Source organism: Xenopus laevis, chromosome 2L, assembly GCF_017654675.1.
Source record: "Xenopus laevis strain J_2021 chromosome 2L, Xenopus_laevis_v10.1, whole genome shotgun sequence".
Classification (NCBI taxonomy): Eukaryota; Metazoa; Chordata; class Amphibia; order Anura; family Pipidae; genus Xenopus; species Xenopus laevis.
This window is the reverse complement of record NC_054373.1, coordinates 128,249,247-128,270,310: the sequence shown is the minus strand read 5'-3', so window position 1 is coordinate 128,270,310 and position 21,064 is coordinate 128,249,247. Positions and strand designations below refer to the sequence as shown.

Here is a 21,064-nt window from a genome sequence, read left to right as displayed (position 1 = left end):
CCACACCTGAGTGTCTTGAGTCTCATAGCTTGGGAGAAAGTGTGCCACTCCATATCACTATAGCCTTACAAATGTAAAGTATAAAAAAATCTGTTTGCTGTTAAAAACAAAAATGGATGTCAGTGCAGGATTTTGTTTGATGAGCACTATTAATTAACACATAGCATGTTTACGCATGACAGTATCCATTTAAGCTTAAAAAACACACTTCATGATAATTGGTTCATAAACAATAAGATTTTGCTTTTGAGGGGCAAAGGTAGATGGGGCAATTTTAGGCCCTTTGCTCGGTGAGATTTAGTAGATCAAATATGCAGTTGAACATCGCTTTTAGGTAACATACACACAGGGCAAAGGAGAGCATTTTTTTGTGTTTTAGGACCACCTTGAGGTTACTAAAACAGTCGCAGGCAAATCCCTGAGATTGCCACATATGCAAAAGCCTTTAAATGAGAAAGAATGCCTTGTACAAAAATTTACATTTTCATCCAATTTTCTCCTGAGCACTTTTATTATTCACTTGTTTATGTAAAAACTACTTTTTGCATATTTTTAAAACACTTCTTATGCTTAAACATGTCAAATGTTATTTCAGCTAATATTTGATAATATCCCCCAAAAAGTCACATGCAGCTGATTGCCTTCAAAGCTTATATTTCCGCATCCATCAAATAGCAGGTCCTTTGTTTCTACTACTTATGTAGAATCCAGAACTTCCTGTAGACAAAGCTTCAAGGGGTTTGTGTTATTTGGTGTTAAGTGGGTCAGATTTAATTTGCACAAAAAATGTGTTCTTATATATATTTTCCTCTGGGATCATAGCCTTAAAATGCTTAAGGCCTCAGGGATGTTCATCTGGGGCCTGTACTGAGCAGATGCTTCACAGCACTTTTTACAAAGATTTTTTTTAATCGGCCCAGTGATATTTTTAACCTAATTACACAGAATCATATCAATAGATTGATCATTAATTTTTTTTAAGATCTAATGAACTCTTAAGCTTTCTTAGTGTATTGTGGGGGTTAATCTGGTTGTGCAGTATTGAATTGTCTTTAGCACGAAGAAGAAAAGATGCTGCAATGCATTTGAAAAGTTGTCAGTGGCATGTATAATTGTATCTTTGACCTCTATTAACTTACTCAGAACACAATTTAATTACCACTGTTGAAAAGATCGCCCTTTTCTTCTCTTGCAAAAATTATATCAAGTGTTTTCTGAACCAACATTAATTCTGTTTGAGCATACTTAGCATATTTTCTAGAGAAAGCTCTCCAAGATGCACATCTCCAGGTTGAAAACATATTGTAAAATAATTAAAATAAAAAAAATCAAATAATTTAAAACATATTGTAAAATAATTAAAATAAATAAAATAAAATAATTTTCCTATCTCAATAGTAAAAGGTGATCCTGTACTTGGAGACTCGTGTTCTTAGATAACCTGCTGGAGTTTTTTTCAGAAAAGAACATTTTGTACCCGTGGGTGTTGTTAACATTTGATATTCAAATATACATTTTACAAAAGTCAAATGGTGCATTTTGAAATAAAAATGAATAAAACTTTTATAAGACAAATTGGTATGACAATGCACACACAGTGTTTAGCTTACATTATGTACAGGTATAGGATTTGTTATCCTGAAACCCATTATCCAGAAAGCTCAGAATTATGGGAAAGCTATCTCACATAGACTACATTTTAAGCAAATAATTTAGATTTTTTAAAAATGATTTCCTCTGTAGTAAAAAAGTTGCTTCTTCTTGCTCCCATCCCTATTGGGTTTAATTAGCTGGCTTAAGGTATGGAGATCCAAATTAAGGAAAGACCCCTATCTAGAATAAATAAATATGAATTTACATTATTTATTTTATATATGTATGTTTATCAGTTGAATGCCTCATTGCAATAATTAACTATTTAGTACCTGTCACGGCCGGCACCCAATACCAGAACAAGTGCCAAGCATCCTGGTCTCAGCTCGGCTTCACCAGAAGTGTGACCACCGTTGGGCTTCGGGAGGAGCCCTCAGCTTACTTGGGTGCCACCTGGACTTAACGAGGGGTGCAAGACGAGATGTTCTGGCAGGCAAAGGGGCACGGCTGTTAGCAGAGTCTTTTTGGGCAGAAGGTCACGGTACAAAGGATTAGGCAGAATCGTAGTCAGGCAGGCTGGGTACATTATATTACATATAATTCTTGTGTTTTTTGTATACTACAGAGCATGTATAATTAATTATCTATTGAACTATATTATGGTTTGTGATGCACACGCACATACCTATTTTCTGTGCTTTTAAACAGATGTTTTTCATGTTGTGATTGGTATTTATATGAGATGCCTGTAGAGGGCGCCTGTGCTTCTGATGAAGTGACATAGTCACGAAACGCGTTAAGCAACCTATTCCCCTGCCCGCTATTTGTATTTTAAATACATCAATAAAGCCGCATATGTTTTTAATGAATCGTTCCACCGTGGATGATGTTCCGGAAGTCCTCATGGTCGCGTACTGGTTGGGACCCTATCCAGAAAACCCCAGGTCCCCTGCATTCTGGACTACAGCAGTAGCAGTAGCAGTAAAATCATATACCTCCCAGCATTAAAAAAAAATGGAAAGAGGGACGAAAAGTTGTGCCCCACCAATTTTAAGGCCACTACCCCTAATTACCATGTTCAGTTTACAAAATTTGGCAGGTCATGAAAGTTATAAGAATGTGTTATATCTACTGCTCAACCCCCTTTTCACTTCCTGCAATGGTGGGGCTGGTTCTCCGTCGGCCCCGGCAAGGCCCCTCAACAGTAGCAGCAAAATCACAGGTCCGCACGCATACAGGTTATAAACTGCAGAGCTGTCCCTGGTATGAGAAATGCTATTTTCAGCTGCAATCAGCTAGTGAACCAGATAATAGTATACCATGCTCACGTTAGGCCGCACCCATCCTACAGGAAGGAACTTGTGATCACTCTACGTGGATGCAATGGTTGCTTAGGCAAGACTAGACAGTACAATTTTTATACAAGATTAAGGGAATAAAGCAAAAATAAATATTCTTTTAACTTGACATTTTATTGTTTATTTTTTTATTGCACATTTTCTTTCACCAAGTGGATCAAATCCTAGCATCCATTCTTATAACATTCTCGAATAGATAAATTCAGTATTAAAAAAAGATCAATTTAAAATAATGCAAATAAATGTACCTTTTTTCCATAGTCATAACTAGTTAACTATATTTTTATTTTTTATTTTCTATGGCACTGATATCAGCAAACATGCTTAATAATTAAAATAGCAGGAATTATTTTGCCAGAGCAGCTCATTTCAGTTTTGGGATTGCCCGTAGAAACTGGAAATATGGGTCAATATTGAGTTAGCTTTCTTTACTAACTGCATGGTTGCCAACAAACTCACTGTGGGATTGCTACTCAATACCATTATTTTTTCAGTTTCACTGGTTAAATAGAAAATGAATAGTTTAAGACTGACTTGCTGGCCATAACCACTAAGGGGCTGATTTATTATACATGGAGGGTCAGGGTCAAGCAAAATAAGGTAAAAATACCACAGGAATATATTTTTTCCAAACAAAAAAAATCATAATAAAGAAATGAGATGGCAAATGTGAATGAGTTAATGAAATGGTTTTTTTTACCTTGTTTTTTCTGACCCTGGCCCTCAATGAATAATAAATTTCTCTGGCTGCAAATAAATTTGCGAAACTCCAGCCAAAATTCACCGGCGTCAAAAAATTTTGAACGGGCGTGGAAAAATTGCTTGCTTGTCCCAACATAAATTAGAATGTATGAAGTCTTATTGCCTGCACTGCATTGTATAAACACTGTATAAACAACAAATGATCACATGCTAACCCCCATAAATACATTAGACTAGTCAAAATGTATTAATAAAATCAAATTTTCGAATTCAATCAAACTAGATGCAAACATCTCCAAATTGATTCCTGCACCTCTCTCATTGACTTAAACAGTATTTAGGCAGGATTTATGTGGCGATTAGTCGAATTTGAATTCTTAAAGGGCCAGAGTATGATAAATCTCGAAAATCTAATTCAAATTCTTTAAAAAACTCGAATCGAGTTTAGATAACTCCCTAGTTGAATTTGACAGCGTTGAGTAAAAAAAAATTAAATTTTTAATTCAACCCTTGAGAAATCTGCCCCTAAGTGTATATAATACAGGGCCATTCTTAAATCCTTTGGGGGTTTAAACAGCCACAGCTGGTCTCAGTGTTTCAGGGTCATCTTACTGAATTCTTTTAGAGGGTTGGAGGAGATTTTAAACTAGGTGTGGGGGGGAGGGTTCAGTAAAAGATTCAGTGGTAGACAGGTTAGATGAGATAGTGGGCAAAGAAAGGGAGAATGGGGGAGGAGATTTGGCTGGGGATACTGTTAAGGATAGGGAGGACCACATGTCATATGTTCAATATAGTACCAGTATTAAATGTATGTTTACAAATGCAAGAAGTCTGACTTGTAAAATGGGAGAACTGGAGCTGCTGGTGTTGGAAGGAAAATATGATGTGATTGGTGTGGCCGAAACATGGCTGAATGAGTCGCATGACTGGGCAGTAAATATCAGTGGCTATACTTTGTTTCGGAGGGACAGAGGCAATAGAAAAGGAGGAGGGGTATGTCTGTATGTTAGGCAGGATTTAAAAGCTCATATAAAGGAGGAGGTTATGTTAGAAAATGAGGGGGCAGAAGTCGTATGGGTGGAGTTCTTCACCAATTGTAAAGAATCCAGCAAATTAATTGTAGGCGTATGCTATAGACCCCCTAATGTAAGTGAGGAGGAAGAGACAAAGCTCCTAATGCAAATAGAAAAGGCTGCTAGTTTAGGTAAAGTAATGATAATGGGGGATTTTTATTACCCAGATATTGACTGGAGCAACGGTACTGCTAGATCAGTTAATGGGAACAAGTTTATAAACTTATTGCACGACATCTTCCACTGTATAGAGCACTTGTAAGGCCCCATCTAGACTACGCCGTACAGTTTTGGTCTCCATCACTCAAACAGGACATTATTGTATTAGAGAGGGTACAGAGAAGGGCAACTAAGCTGGTAAAAGGTATTGAAAATCTTAGCTATGAGGAAAGACTGGCCAAATTGGGGATGTTCACGCTGGAGAAGAGGCGCTTAAGGGGTGATATGATGACTATGTATAAATATATAAGGGGATCATATAATAATCTCTCTAATTCTTTATTTACCAGTAGGTCTTTCCAGCTGACATGAGGTCACCCATTCCGATTAGAAGAAAAGAGGTTCCGCCTAAATATTCGGAAGGGGTTTTTTACAGTGAGAGCTGTGAAGATGTGGAATTCTCTCCCTGAATCAGTTGTACAGGCTGATACATTAGATAGCTTTAAGAAGGGGTTGGATAGCTTTTTAGCAAGTAATGAAATACAGGGTTATGGGAAATAGCTCATAGTCCAAGTTGATCCAGGGACTAGTCCGATTGCCATTTTGGAGTCAGGAAGGAATTTTTCCCCCTCTAAGGCAAATTGGAGAGGCTTCAGATGGGTTTTTTTGCCTTCCTCTGGATCAACTGGCAGATAGGTAGTTAATAAAAAAAAAAAAAAGGTTGAACTCGATGGACATGTGTCTTTTTTCAACCTTACTTACTTACTATGTTTTGGTTACACTGATATAAACCAGAGGTAAAATAAAATAGTAGCCATCCCTAGATTTACATTTTTATCTGTCATCTAAATGAGAGCTCTGCGAGACAATATTAACTATCCATTAATTTTGCTAGTGTTTTCCACATTTTAACTTTTTTATGTGCAAACAACTGCTGTATGCCATAGATTTTCGGAATAATGGCGAGACCATGATCAATTCAAGCCATTTTATGTAGGAGTCAAACTAAGTCTTTGAAGCTTTAGTTTCTTTTTCACAAATCAGTAAATCAATACAAAGTCTGCAGCGTAGCTTTCATAACATCCCATGAAAATGTTTCTACTTTTGCAGTTTTTGTAAAAATATCTTCACCAGCTCAGCACCTATTTACTGTTACTGTATCAGCAACATTGCTGCTCTGCTAGAATCATATTTGACAGTGCTGCGGAATGCACAATAGTTTGATGTGCTGCCTATAACAAATTTAACATGACAAGTCCGTTTACTGAAGATGAAACAATTCATACTGGTAATCTGCACATTTTGTGAACCCTGTCTTCAGCTTTACTGTCTCTGCTTATAACAAAAATGTATATTGACCAAATTTCATATAATATATTTTAACACATATTTTTCTTTTCTTTTGTGCCAAAGTTGATTAAACAATGTGATTTTACCAATTACCAATGTATTATGCCCAGCATTTTTCATATTTTATAAAAAATTATTCAGTATTTTTTGGAGCCAGCCCTGCTTCATGAAAGATCAAATACTTTGATTGTCACCATTACCATGTTAATCTTTTTGCACAGATCCAGTAGGCATATCAAGCCTAAATCATATGGTATTTCTAAAGATCAAAGGATAAAGTTAAATTGATACAAGGGACACAACATAATTCCTATCAGTCTATAATTAAGGACATAATCAAAATCTGAGAATTTATCTTCCCAAGAGTATCTGTCCTGTCCAAATCCCCCCCTGGATGAGACACAGCTCTGCACTCAGTCTCCTCAGAATGCTCAGAGAAAATGAGATGATTCTGAACCTATTAAATGAGAATTCATACTACATGTAAAACCAGGTTGTTCAGATAAGCATTTTTAAAGCTTTTTTTGTTGTGGCTGTATCAACAGACACAGCATATTTTCATTAAAAGCAGCAGGTTCTTCATGGTAAGGATAGTGAGATTGTGGAATACCCTGCTGGGTAATGTTGTGATGGCTTATTCTATTAATGCATTTAAGAGGGGCTTGGATGATCTCTTGAACAAGCATAATATCCAAGGCTATGGTGATATTAAGATACACAGTTAGTTTAGTATCGATATTGGTATATATAATTTATTTATGTGATTGTATACATTAGTCAGTGTAAGTGTGTAAATATGTACACTGGGGTTCATTTGGAGGGGTTGAACTTGACTTTTATTCAACCCACCTTGTAATTATGTAACTTGCCCATAAGGAATCATGAACGATTTCATTTTAATGCCAAGTGCTAGAAATGACACAATCCCACATATATAATACTTGGATTTTAATGCATCGTTTGAAATTAGTACACTGATTGCATATCTGTGTGCAGAAAACCATGTCGGATTGTGTCCAAAATTGCACTTCATGTTTGCAAACAATAATATCCCCTGTGGGGACTTCTGCCCTTGGCAATAACATCTTGTTCAAGGGCCATTTTTCTCTCCTCCTCTTCTCCTGCACTGAAGTGCAAGACCATTAGATTTTCTTAGGTCATTTTAATACTGTATTTTATTTTGTTACAACATTTTCTGTGGATGCAATCATCTATTTTATCCAGTACTCTATAGATATAATTGTAATTTATTGTAGGTAAAGCCCTTTATCACTAAACTATATTAGGCCTGAGTGTTGGCTATAATAGGCATCTGAGGATTTGGTGATACTATGTTAAGAAATGGTTTTCTACATTCCCAGGTACAAATACGTCTAACTTATTCTTGTATATTCTTTGTCTCAGTTATAATTCACTAGATATGAAGTATCAAAGTGTAGTTGTTTGTGTGTGTTCATTCTATAAATATAGGCAAGGGAGAGCTATGATATTGCTGGGTTGATTGTCGTTTTCTCCACAGGGGTAGGCATGAGTGACAGGGTAGGTATCACAGAGATATCTCTGTTGAGGCAACTCATATTCAGTCAGTTTTTAATGGTGCAGTGTATTTCGTATAATCCAATATGTTTCAAAGGAACACCATTTACTACAATGAAAAAATAGTGCTTATTATTCAATGTTGAGTGAACCCTTACACCCTTAATCAATATTAACGTGAAGGAAGTAACATTTTGCACACAAAATGTGTGGTGCCCCCAGTTGCTAAGATAACATTTTCAATACAATCAAATAGGTTTTATGTGCACATGTATCTCAAAGTCTTCATGTGAATGAAGAAAAGTCTATCGAGAAATATACAATTAAATGCAGTCTGCATGGACAGTACAACACTACATGCTGACTTAAAGCAGATTAACATAGCACCCTGCTGTGGTTATGTAGAGAAATGTCCAATACATTGCAAGTGATAGTTATTCCCCTACTGTGATAGAAAGCACAGTGTCAACTGAATTGTACAGTCCACCCCCCCCCACCCGCAAAGCAATTGAAAGCACAGCCTCAATAACTTTAATAATTAGTGTGTGTACCCCCAAGGCACCTTATCTCAAAAGGGCTGGGTAAGAATTGATATCTGTTTCTGTTTTTTGGCAAAATATAGCACACATTTATAAAGCTATTTACATATAGCTTTACTGCTACTGAAATGGAAATTATATCAAATAACATTTATTAAATTCACAATAAGTTATACATTTCTAATACTTTGAAAGCAAATGTCATTATTATTTAAAGTATCCATTAACATTTTAATGGGTAACAAATGCATGGAATCCAAAAAAACGTGATTTTTCAATTTGCATAAGTACCAGATATACATACATCCAGAGTCGGAGTGGGGGACCTGGGGCCCACCGGAGCTGCTGTACCAGGGCCTCCCTCCAGACCCCTGCCCTCTGCCACAAGATTTTTTTTTCCCAATGATCCAGGGAGCGGGTTTGGGCTGGTGGGGCCCACAAGAGCCGGGGTCCACCAGGTTTTTTCCTGGTTTCCCGCTGGCCCAGTCCGACCCTGCAAACAACCACTATGCAGATAGCACCTTGTTCAAATCCAACCTCTGTGTGCCTTAGATGGCTTAATATGATTTTCGATAATAGGCAAAAATACTTGTTCTTGTCTTCATTCACTTCCAGGGCTCTGAAGTCTGTATTTCTGAGAAATGTTTGAGGTTATTCTGCCACCAAGATTTGTGAAAATATCTTGCTTTTGAAACAGTAATATTTTGAAAACACTGATGGGTTGAACTAGCAGTCACATTCTATCATTTATACACAATGATGTTGCTGTACAGGAAAAGCAATATCACAGAATAAAGCGGAGCACTTAGTGAATGTAATAAATATAGAAAAAGAGATGAGCTCTGGGAAATTTGAACAGGTATTTACAGACTTGTTGTAGTGTTACAACATAACATGAGCTTTCCCCTGGTTTTATTGCATCTTGAATCTTTTATTTAAGACAGTGTAAAGTGCTGACAGTTTTATCCTTAAAAACTAAAGATGACAGCTAGTTTTACAGCCCAGTGCATTCTGAGACAATATAATTTTGGTTTCATCTTAGAACACTTAATTGCTCCAAAATTAAACATGTCTGAATACAAAATTTTAGACAAGAAAAAAATATACATTGTATATCTCTGTTTGATATATCAAAAATTCATCTATTTTTGACTGTACTCTGAGATTAATTTATTTTATCAAATGAATAATAAGATGTGTAGGTCAAGATTACAGTTACAGTTTGCTCTGGCTGCTTGATAAAGGTGACTTTTCTGATATGTGGCCAAGTACAAATAAATATCTCTAAGCAAATTCAAGTCTTACTGCTGACTGGCTGCTGGACAATTTCCAGGACTTTTCACAGCCTACAGACTCCCACCTGATTTCTTTAAAACCTAGTTTATTGACTGTAAAACAGAACACTTATCAAACACAACAGTGTTAAATACTTTCACACTTGCCATTGGTTTAATTCTATTGTGGCCCAGAACTCCAATTCTACAAATATTAACACGTATACTCATGTACTTGGTCCTTCAAGCTATGTACACTGTAAATAACATCTAAGTACCGAACTAAAGAAAAATATCAAGGACCCTATGAAAAGAATAATTGGCTGCATGCACACTTTTTATTTATTTGTCTAATAAAATTATGGATCAAAACTGTATTATCGGGCTATGCATATAGAAAGTAAATGTGTGCCAAAGCCCTTTAGCCTATAAAATTAAATCAGCAGTTTAGTCAACACACTTTATAAAGTTCAAAGAGAGCACTGAAATGAAGTCTGCAAATGTATAGAACTGATAGAATATACAAGAAGTAGTATTAAATGTGGTAGCTCTAGTTAGAGTCTTCACAAAATGATAGTGTACAAAAGTTGACATGTCAAAGGGAATATAGTGCTGTACCATGCTAGACATTGAAATAAAATGCTGGAAATTTAAAGTTAGGTTATACCTCATATTGGCTAAGTAAAGTAAAGTAAAAGTAAAAATTACAAGTTTTTGAGATGATAGTATGCCTTCATAGTTTTCATTATAGTTTCTATGTAGGATTTCAGTTGGGACCTTGTGGTGGAAATGTTCTATATACTTATCCAGTGTGGGCTTTAATCCCTGATCCCTTTGTCCATGTTGATTTTAGAGTGAGGTTATTGTAGAGGTTGGGTGCTGGTTCATGTATATCACATTCCTCTTTATCATAGAAGAATTCTTTAAGTAGAAATATTTTTTTCCTGTAACTACACAGTCTGATGTTATCAATGCTGGACAGAATGAGAGTCCTGATTTATAAGAAAACTCATTGAAACAAACAGATCACAAAGACAATGCAGCTATCAAAACAAGTTGGTTATAAAGCTTTGGGGAAGTGCTGATCATTGTTGGGTCATAAAAAAAATATACAAAACTTTGAATATCATCAAGAGTGAGAATTTGGCACAACCACAGCTCTGCATTAAAAAAACCCATCAACTAAACTTACTGTGATTGTTTAATGAATATACAGTAGGTGCTATATTGTACCTATAATGCAGTTGCAAATAGCAGCCAAGCAACAATTAATTTTGACTGGAAAATTAGATATTTGAGATAGCATGCTCACAAAGTTTGGGCTTTGTGGATGAGTGACCAGAAGAACTCCATTGCTCAAAACACCTATATTAGCACCTTTCGAGTTTGCCAGGGGAACATGGGAGACAAACATTTGAGGAAATGATCTTCTGGTCTGAAAAGGCTAAAATTAAAATGAGAACACCATCTTTGCTGTGAATCATGGTGGTTACATGGAATGATGGTCATATGGAAAACAGAGCAATTCTAGTGGAGAACCTGGTTCAGAGATCTGAGACTGGGGGAGATTCACCTTCCAGCACAATAATAATGCTAAACACACAGCCAAAGCAAAAAGGGAGTGGTTTAACACCTGGAACATGAATGTACAGTATTTTGTCTAAATTAAAGATCAGACCTCAAACTGACTAAAAATCTGCTGCAAGACTTGATATTTGCTAGTCATCAATAGTCTAGTCTGACAGAACTTGGGCCATTTTGTCAAAAATTAAAGTAAAGACATTTGTAAAGCTGGTAGAGATTTACTCACAGCTGTAATTGCAGCCAAATATGCTTCTGCCAGATACTGACTGCAGAATAAATACTTATGCAACAACAAATGTCTCATTTTTATTCAATTAATGTATGTTGTTTAGATCAAATGGACAAATCTCAATTAAATCCATTTTAATGCCAGTTTGTTATAAATAAATATGCAAAAATCCAAGTTGGTGCGTATTTATGCAAGGATCTATAGCCCTAGTTTCAGGCCTGTGCCCTATGTATTTTAGGAAGCCAGCAAGACCCCTTGTTTTGAAACCATAGTCTTAATCCAGAACGCTCTAACAGTCGCAAAAGATGCAGATGACTGTATATTTACATATATATATGAAACCACACTGCCAATCTAATGTATTCCTATTAATCTTCATGAGGTTCAAGAGCCAGCAGCATGTATGCATTTTTTATAAGAAGGTGCTTACATGCTGTCAACTCTGTGTTTTATTTACAGTAATGACTATATTTATTTTCAGACATGTGAATAAGAAACAGTATACATAATATTCATTTGCTCTGTATAGTTGTATTCTGATATATAGCAGAGCTGAGAAATAGTATGGGAATTAGGGAAATAGTATTGGGATTTAAACAATAAAACAATAACAACATGTTACATTAAAGGAGTTGTAATACATTTATTGAATCTGTATTCTGCTTCCAAATAATAAAAACAGGAGATCCACCATTTCTTTGAGTTTTCATTAAAAGTTTACAGCTGATAAATACAGGTGATCTACAATTTCTGGGTGTTATTTTATTCAAAAGTTACTCTTAGGTACAAATGAGAAAATATTGCCACATTAAAATAAATACAATATATACACTTTAAACAACAAAAAGGCTATCTAAGCTAGCATAAATCCATATTGATGGCAAAATAATACTATTTTGTATTATTAAATGTTTAAATAACCTTAAAGCATAGTGATCCACACTATGGAAAGACTATATAATACTTTGAATTATAACCCAATGCAAACAAACTCAACACATTTTTCAAGAAATAGTTCAAATGTGTGGATAAGAGGTTAGTATGAGCTTAGTAGTATTTGGGGTGGTATGGTTTTATGGTATCGCTACTGTATGAACGTATAGGAGTTATCATGAATCAGTCTCGTGACTTTTAATACATTACACGTGTTTATGTGTATGACACCCAGAGCAAGCAGTAGTAAGTAGATGCTTACTTTAAGTGTATATAAAAGGATGTCAGCAGTGGAAATTTACACATTAAAGGGACAATATATACCTAAAAATACAATTGCTAAAATTAGCACATTAAATAGGACTTGTGTTGAAATTAAATTTTGCCTATTGTTTTAATTAAAAACAATAATTTGCCATTATAAATATAATTTGAAAGTTGGGCTATGTTTCTTGAACTCACAACCCCTTTATAAACAGGGTAATATTTTCAGATCTGACTACATACCTTTAAACAAGCAAACCTTCCCCTTATCTTAGCAGCAATCTTTAAGCGGCTCATTAGTGGGGCTTCTCAGTGGAAACAATTAGTTTTATCCTCTTCTATGATGGTCTTTGAGACCAAGTGAAACCTGCCTCTTATCTTAGCAGCAACCTTTAAGCAGCTCATTACTGGGGCTTCTCAGTAGAAACAATTAGTTTTATCAACTTCTATGAAGTTCTTTGAGACCAAGTGAAAGAGAGTAAAAGGCTGAGGGCACACGGAGCATTGACTCTGCTTCTCTGACTATTTGACTATTTGCTACATAAAACCTGCCGAATTACTGTACAAGTCAATGGGAGAGATCCAGGGATCAATTTGGTGATGTTTGCAGCCTTCCTGAAATTTGAGTTTTATTCAGAGAAAAAAATTTGAATCAAGTTTTTCAAATTTTATTTGCGTTTTTATAATTCTATTTGAATTCGATTTGAGTTTTCCGGTCCTTTTAATTCGTCCAAGTTGAGAAAATGTTATATTATTAATACATCTTGATTGGTCGACTTTCGAATTTATGCGAGTTTATGGAAGTTTTAAAAAACTCACATGAATTCGAAATTCGACCCTTGATAAATGTGACTCATAGGGGCAGATTTACTAAGCTCGAGTGAAGAATTCGAAAGTATTTTTTTGGGTACCATCGAATTGGTAAAATTCCGAGGTGCAATGTTAACCTATGGGGACCTTCCCCAGCACTTTTCTAAACTTTTTTTGATCGAATAAAAATCCTTTGATCGATCATTTAAAATCGCTAAAATCCTTCGAATTCAAAGGATTTTACTTCGAGAGTCGAATTCGAGGGTTTATTAATCCTCGAAATTCGACCCTTGATAAATCTGCCCCATAGTGTCAGAGCTATTTTATAATTAAAAAAAATTATTTTTATTTCAATTAGATGTTCAACAATATACTCCAATAATTTATTAAGGACTAAATTTATACTTCACAAATTTAAAAACGATTAAATTATCTATTACGAAATGCATAATACATTCCAATATAGGTCTCTTATGTTTGAAACCAACAAGCGAAAATGTTTATTGGTAAAATTTCAAAGAAAACAATCTTTATACAAATTTACACATATATCTTGGTTAATGCCAGATTCAGGAATGTGAAACATGTTTGAAAAGAAAGCATGCAGATACCATAGTTTTTAGCAATAGCTGTGTACGCATCGCAGCATGGTTGGACTTGGCAGGTCATGTTGATGTTCCAGCATTTATTTGACAAGCCCAAAGCTATGACTCAGATCAATGGTTCTCATGAAGTAAATGTTGCCAACATGAAAAAAACACTGATGTTACACCTATCTCTAGTAGTCAGCATAGACACAGAAATTCTTATAAAGCAACTGTATTCCACTTGAACCTGGCAAGCTTTTTTTTTTTTTTAAATTCTACATGCAGAAAAAAAGTAATTAATGCCAGAAAATGCGAATGAGTTAAGGAACTTACTTGTGTTTTATGGCATCGATTATCCTAAATGTCAGTATCCAAATGTAATAATACGTAACTCTCAGTAGGTAAGCTGAAAAATAACAGTAACTGGAGGTGGATCCAGTTACACCAGCCCCAAACCCTCAGCAAAGGGAGCCAAACATTGTACATATCAAAAAAGCACTCAAAAGATCATATAGGTCCCCAAAAAATATAATTAAAAACAAAAATCTTTACTCACATCTTCGCTCAAAAGGCACTTAGTCATAGGCTGAATGTTGACAGATAATAAATGTGCCCCGTAGTGTCAAACCAGAACATAAATTATGTCCAAAGACCAAACACTAGTATTATTAAAATCTAAAGTAATAACGAATGCAACTACATCAGTTTGCTTCTCTGAAAAATTTGTGAAACTGAGTAAAAATTTGCAGCCCCATTTTTATTGCTGTCAATGGGTTTTTACTACATTTTCCTTGCTCCGAATGCATTGGATTCAGTTGGTGTTTTTTTCTTGGACTAAATGCATTGGAGTCTATGGGCATTTTTTTTCTCACGCCAAATGCACTGGAGTCAATGAGTGTTTTTTCTCACTTTTTTTTGTGCAACCTGGTACCCTGCGACTAAATAAGTATATGATCCCTGATGTCCTATCCATATTAATATAATAATCAACCTATTCCTATAGATTCCTATAGCACCGTTTGAGGGGGTTGCAATGTTTATCTGCTGTCATATTGTTTTATATATATATATATATATATATATATATATATATATATATATATATATATATATATATATATATATATATATATATATATATATATATATATATATATATATATATATATATATATATATATATATTTGTTCCTTATAGTCTTAGTAGTAACAGTGATAGTAGGTGGAAGATTACTAGAAGCATATAATGGGGTATTGTGCCCAGTGGATTTATAGAAAAATCACATTCCCAATCTGTTACCCACTGTGCTTTAAGAAGCAAAAACTTCCCCTGAAAATAAATATACATTTATTAAACTTTTCATAAATATTTTTGCCAGTCAGAGTGTTAAAGGTCTTCTAGTAAATTTTAGTCATATTAGTCCAAATTCCGGAAAGACTCAGTAACTGTAAATCTCCATATTGCAAGCCTTCTGGATAACAGATTTTTATATAAAATATTTGAAGAGTATTTTCCTACTTTTTTAATTTGCTTTAAAAGTTTTAACAATATTTAAACAACTTAAATAGTTGGTAGAATTGCATATAAACATATACTGTACTTATTTCTAGATTCAATTTAGTACTATAAAATGGCAATTTGAGGTTAGTAAGAATACGTTGATAAGAATCAATATTAGTAAGAATCAACATTGATAGCTACCCCAATCAGTATAGCTTCATACATAATTAACCTCCACAATACTTATTTCCTTTGGTTTTGCATGCATGTGCAAACTCTTCAGCTTTCCTAAATTTTAATCACAGTCTATAGAGGTCATAGGATTTGTTTTACATTTGTGTTATATTTTTTATGTATCGACATGCAGCACGACTGTTAGCAATGCAGGATTTTATTCAAGTTTACTTTTTTAGAACTAGTTACACTTTAAAACTCAGTGTATATAATAGCACATGTGCTCAAAAGCCAAAAATACTACACTGACATATACTCTGTCAACTGACCCTTGAACAAAATCGAGATTGAGTTGCCCTTTGAAATAAACCTATTTGAATTTTATTATCTCCGGAGCACATTGTGCCTCTAATCTTGTGATGGGTTAGTATTCCATCCATCAGAATAATATTAGAGGGGTAGTTGATGTCTCTTCCCAATGATAACTGAATTCAGTAGTTGTGAGCGAAAAAGAGGCCTTGCTGCCATGAGATTTTTCTTACTGCTCAGCACATATCAAATGTATTAGACAATAGTTTTTTTATTTATTAATCGCTAACCATCTTTTCAGTAGTGACATCATGATAACCTTATTTATCACCTACATTTTCCATCCAACACACCACTTCCTTCAGTGATGAACATTTAGATTAGATGTATACTTGACTTTTACATCCCTTCAAATGTCATTAACATGTTTCTGTATAGAGAGCACTTTCCTAAGTACTAGGTACCAGCTATGGTCTAATTGGTGGAAATATCTCGGGAACACCTGCAAAGATCTTTTTCCATCTTGCCAGATTAGCAGAATATGCTACTGCCTGAGAGGAAAACATGTCCCATCCATTATTGAATCATTTTAAAACACTATGGGGCTCAAAAGAGTTTTTTAAATATGGCGAAAAATGTATAGGAATCAATCAGCAGCTATGCTGACCTAAAAGGGAATAGAAGCCTGTATTTGCTTGTGTTACTGCAGGGCTGTGATTGACTATCCTCCTTCTACTGTGCTTCTAGAAGGGACCATTATGACATGCCCACCCCCATTTGAAACACAGACATGACAGATCTATAGGAGACTTCAATAAAGGGGACATTTTTAAAAATATACATTTTTAGCCCAAAGTCAAACCAGCCACACATAGTATTGATTATTGTGTAAAAAATTAGTTTTTTTCCTATGTGTCTTCTTTAAAGCTTTCTCTCAAGATGCCTTCTTGAATTCCATTTCTGCATTCCTCACCCTCCATTCTGCCTGTGGCATCCAGTGCATGCCAAAACAAGGATTGTATGATCACAGGTAATGGAATGTGGAGGAGACCCCAATTGCAGAGCAGTCACCTTATGCCACTGTCCACCTACGGAGAGTATACATTCTTTGGGCAGGGACATACTTTATCTTGTGCTTCTTAACACGTTGCACTTAATTGTGAAGGTAACAGTATGAAAGTTTTGATAAAAATGCCCCTTGTCTTCAGTGGTGACGACAATCTCTTTTTCATTGAGTGTGCCTGCATGGTTCTTCTATTTAGTTGCAATTCATGAAAATGCATAATGACAAGACTTTTCGATGATCCTACAGAAGGAGTCACACATTTGCATTTATTAAGAAAACAACTGGCCTGGACAAAATTTGAGGCAGATTTTTGGCCATTAGGGGTGGGGGCTGGAGGAGGTATTTTTAAAAGTAAAAAGTTCAAATTTGAATCAAATTCTAGTCAAGCCCAAACAGCAGTTATGAAATGTGAGTTTAGATTTTAGTTAATAAATATGTACCCACGTTCTATTCATTCCAATGGGATTTTTGTAAGTGTATTTATCAAATGGTGAGTTCTAACTTTTACCCATTGTTATTTTTCTTCTAAAAATCCCATAGGTATGAATACAACGTACGGTAGGTGCTTTTATAATAATTGAACTCTAAACTCGCATAAATCATATATCTGCTCTTTAGGGGGTTATTTATCAAAGGTCTAGTTTGTGAGCCTTGAATAAACTCACAACGCAAATGTTTGCTTATATATGAAAAAAACTCAAATGTAAAAAACTCAAATGAATGCAATTGGGGGGACGACTCAAATACTTGAAAAAAATCATGAAGGGACCTCTGTCTAACTTCTACCTGAAGTTGACAGGTTTTAGCTGTAGTGTTTTCGGATTTGGGCTTTTTTTTTTTTGCAGCTTCAGGGCATAATTAATCCTGAAAAATTCAAGTTTTTACTGAAACTACCCTGAAAAACTTTTTTTATTTTCAAGAAAAACACAGCTCAACCTTTAATCAATAACCCCCTTAGTTTTCACTTGTCATCTGTTTGAAAACAACCATATATTTTTGCCCTTGTATTACCTATAATTTGCTGAATAGAGTGCTGTCATCATCATTTTTCAAAAATCCCATTTTTCTTGCTGCTCAGTCTAATGCAATCCTAAAATAAAGGTTTTTATTGTATTTTAATATGCAGAGAAATATCATGAAACATATTATTTTGTATGGGATTCTATTATTTCTCATCCCACTGAGGTAATCATGACAATTTTTTGAGTGAATTATTCACTGTAATGCCTAAAGTTTCTGTCTATGAAGCAGTGATGCTAGAAAGCAGGCAAGAAGAACCCATAATTTTATGTTCATAGCAGTAAAAGCACATTGATGAATATTAATAGGCTCTAATTTATGTTCTGTCAGACAAACATCTGTGGGAGAATTTCACGGTTTCACTGGCAACAAATTCAAATCCTGTAGAAACCTTTCAAAAAAGTGCATACTTTTGATAGGATGATAAAAAAGATGGATGCTTCCTAATTACATCATCTCAAATGATTTTATATCCTATGATTATATGTGACCTGTGGTTATGACACTTTGTTGTTAATTACTGTTGTGAATTATTTGTTAATGAATAGGACTATGGCAGATTAAAGACTGTCCAACTGCTCTGATATGTTGGGCACACACCTTTTCTGGGCACTCACTCTATCTTGGGTCAAGAAGACAATTATTTCATACTCTAAATTATGTTATTCTTAAAGGAATTGTTCAATATAAAAATAAAAACTGGGCAAATATAAAGACTGTGCAAAATAAAAAATGTTTTCAATATAGTTAAATAGCCAAAAATGTAATGTATAAAGGCGGACTGGATGTCGAACATAATAGCTCGAACACTACTTCCTGCTTTTCAGTTCTCTTGGTTTCCACTGATTGGTTACCAGGCAGTAACCAGTCAGTGACATGAGGGGGTGGCATATGTGTGATAACTGTTGCTTTTGGATCTGAGCTAAATGCTGAGGATCAATCGAAAACTCACTGAACAGTTATGTCCCATGTGGCCCCCCTTCAAGTTGATGACTAACTCAGAGTTAGAGAGCTGAAAAGCAGGAAGTGGTTTTCTGGCTTTTATTTTAGACATCCAGTCACTTCATCCTTTATACAGTAGATTATATTTCTGGCTAACTAACAATATTTTGAAACATTTTTTATTTTGCACATCTTATCTATTAATCACATTTTTATTTTTACAACTGTTCCTTTAAATCTTATTCATCCTTTCTTTTATCTGCATATTAGTCTTTATTTATAACATGTTGTGACAACATTTTGCAGAACAAGGTTAAAACAATTACATACATATAATAATAAAAGCACAACATAAACAAGATAGAGCTCTAATCTGGGGCCTGGCAATGTAATTAAACGTGCAACTGTTTATTTTTCAAGCTTTATTACAATATATGCCACCATGGTGAAAGGTACAGGTACAGCTGCTCTTCATTCATAAAGCAAAATACTTTGATATTATATAGGCTGATCCAGATTGCCAGATAAGCAGTGCCAAGAAATCCAATACCTAATGTCAATAGCAACAAATAGAGTTTACTTTCCTGAAGAAACATGCTTTCTCTTCTTTATCCAGAGTCTATGGGCTTCACCTTTGATAGTTTTGGTCAGTGCTAAATGCTTTTAATGCATGAAAAAGTCTCTAACCTGGTAAAATTATATTTACAATACACTGTAGGCTTGAAGGGCAGAGTATAATAGACTAGACTGGTTATTGACCTGGTTATTAACTACCTGGACTTAAACCTCAGGTACACTGCTTATATGTGGCCCCTCAACTCAATAGCTTATCTCTCTGGTGCTGCTATAGTGTCTACAACAGATTGGTTTTATTGCTTTTAGTATAATATCACTCAAGATGACCACTCCTAGGCTTGACCTCCTTCTGGGGCCTGTTATACCCTAGACTCAAAACACATATCTCCCTCCTTTAACTCTTAGCCTTTTAAATGTATACTTCTATGGGAAATCTGACTTACTATTATCATTTGAACTCCCATTTCTAGAAAGTTTGACCCTAAAGCATCCTTAATTCTCCCAACGAAGGATCTTAAGTTTTAGTAGTTTAAGCCCAACACACTATGGGCAATCACTTACCAAAACTAAGCATATTATCATTTGGCCAGCACCACATTATTTTCAAGTCTGTTAATATACATATGCACATTACACAAATGATATATAATGTTCCTTTTGAGGCAAAGTAAATGTGATAAAGTATCTGCACCTGTGCCGATTTTCATACAGTATTTTAAACGGCGAGAGAGCTGTAAAGGTGCATGTAAATACTTGTGTAATAAGGTTCTATACCAGTTTACTAGACTATTGTACTGTAGGTAGTACAACTAATTCAAGTAATGCAAATGTGGTTTTAATTTTTACTATTAATGCCAGTTGCTGTGAAAGTTCAACAGTTGATGCCAGTTGCTGTGAAAGTTCAATAGTTGGACTTCACAATTCCATTGACATATAGTACATTTTTTTCAACTATGCAAAATTAATTTTTTTGAAAATCTCCCTTTTAATGACCACACAATGTTGTTAACAATATGTTTAACACTAGTGAATGTGCCTTGTGTTATTATTTGTCTTTACCCATCTCAGAGCATATGCTGTCTGTTGTACATACCACATCCAGGGGTGGTAAGGTGACACTTTTAATTCAAGGAGGCTACCTACAAAAATTTTTTTAATCGTTACTACCATTATCTTATCTACAGAGAAAGTAGGTAGTCTTCCCCGAATTTGATGTAGTTTTCCAAGCAGAGGGTCAGAAAAATGTAGGGGCTTCTTCTGTACAAAATTGTGGGTTACTCGTGACAGAAGCAAAATCATGAATCACTCATGTTTTTTTTGCAGAGAGGGCTTGTAAATGGTTATTGTGGGGGAGCCCATTACCCCAAAGTTATGCCCCTGGCAGTTGGTCTTTTTTTGGGGAGACTAACCTTCCCTAAATCGTTATCATTCTCCACTGGCCAAATAGGTATAGTAAATTATGTAACTTTGGGTTATATAGTTGTA

General features: G+C 35.0%; 1 protein-coding gene across 1 annotated transcript in view; it reads left to right on the top strand.

The window, feature by feature from the left end:
- Positions 1-21,064, top strand: part of LOC108708487 (glypican-6) — a 644,360-nt gene that overhangs the window by 258,951 nt on the left and 364,345 nt on the right. The window lies entirely within an intron of this gene.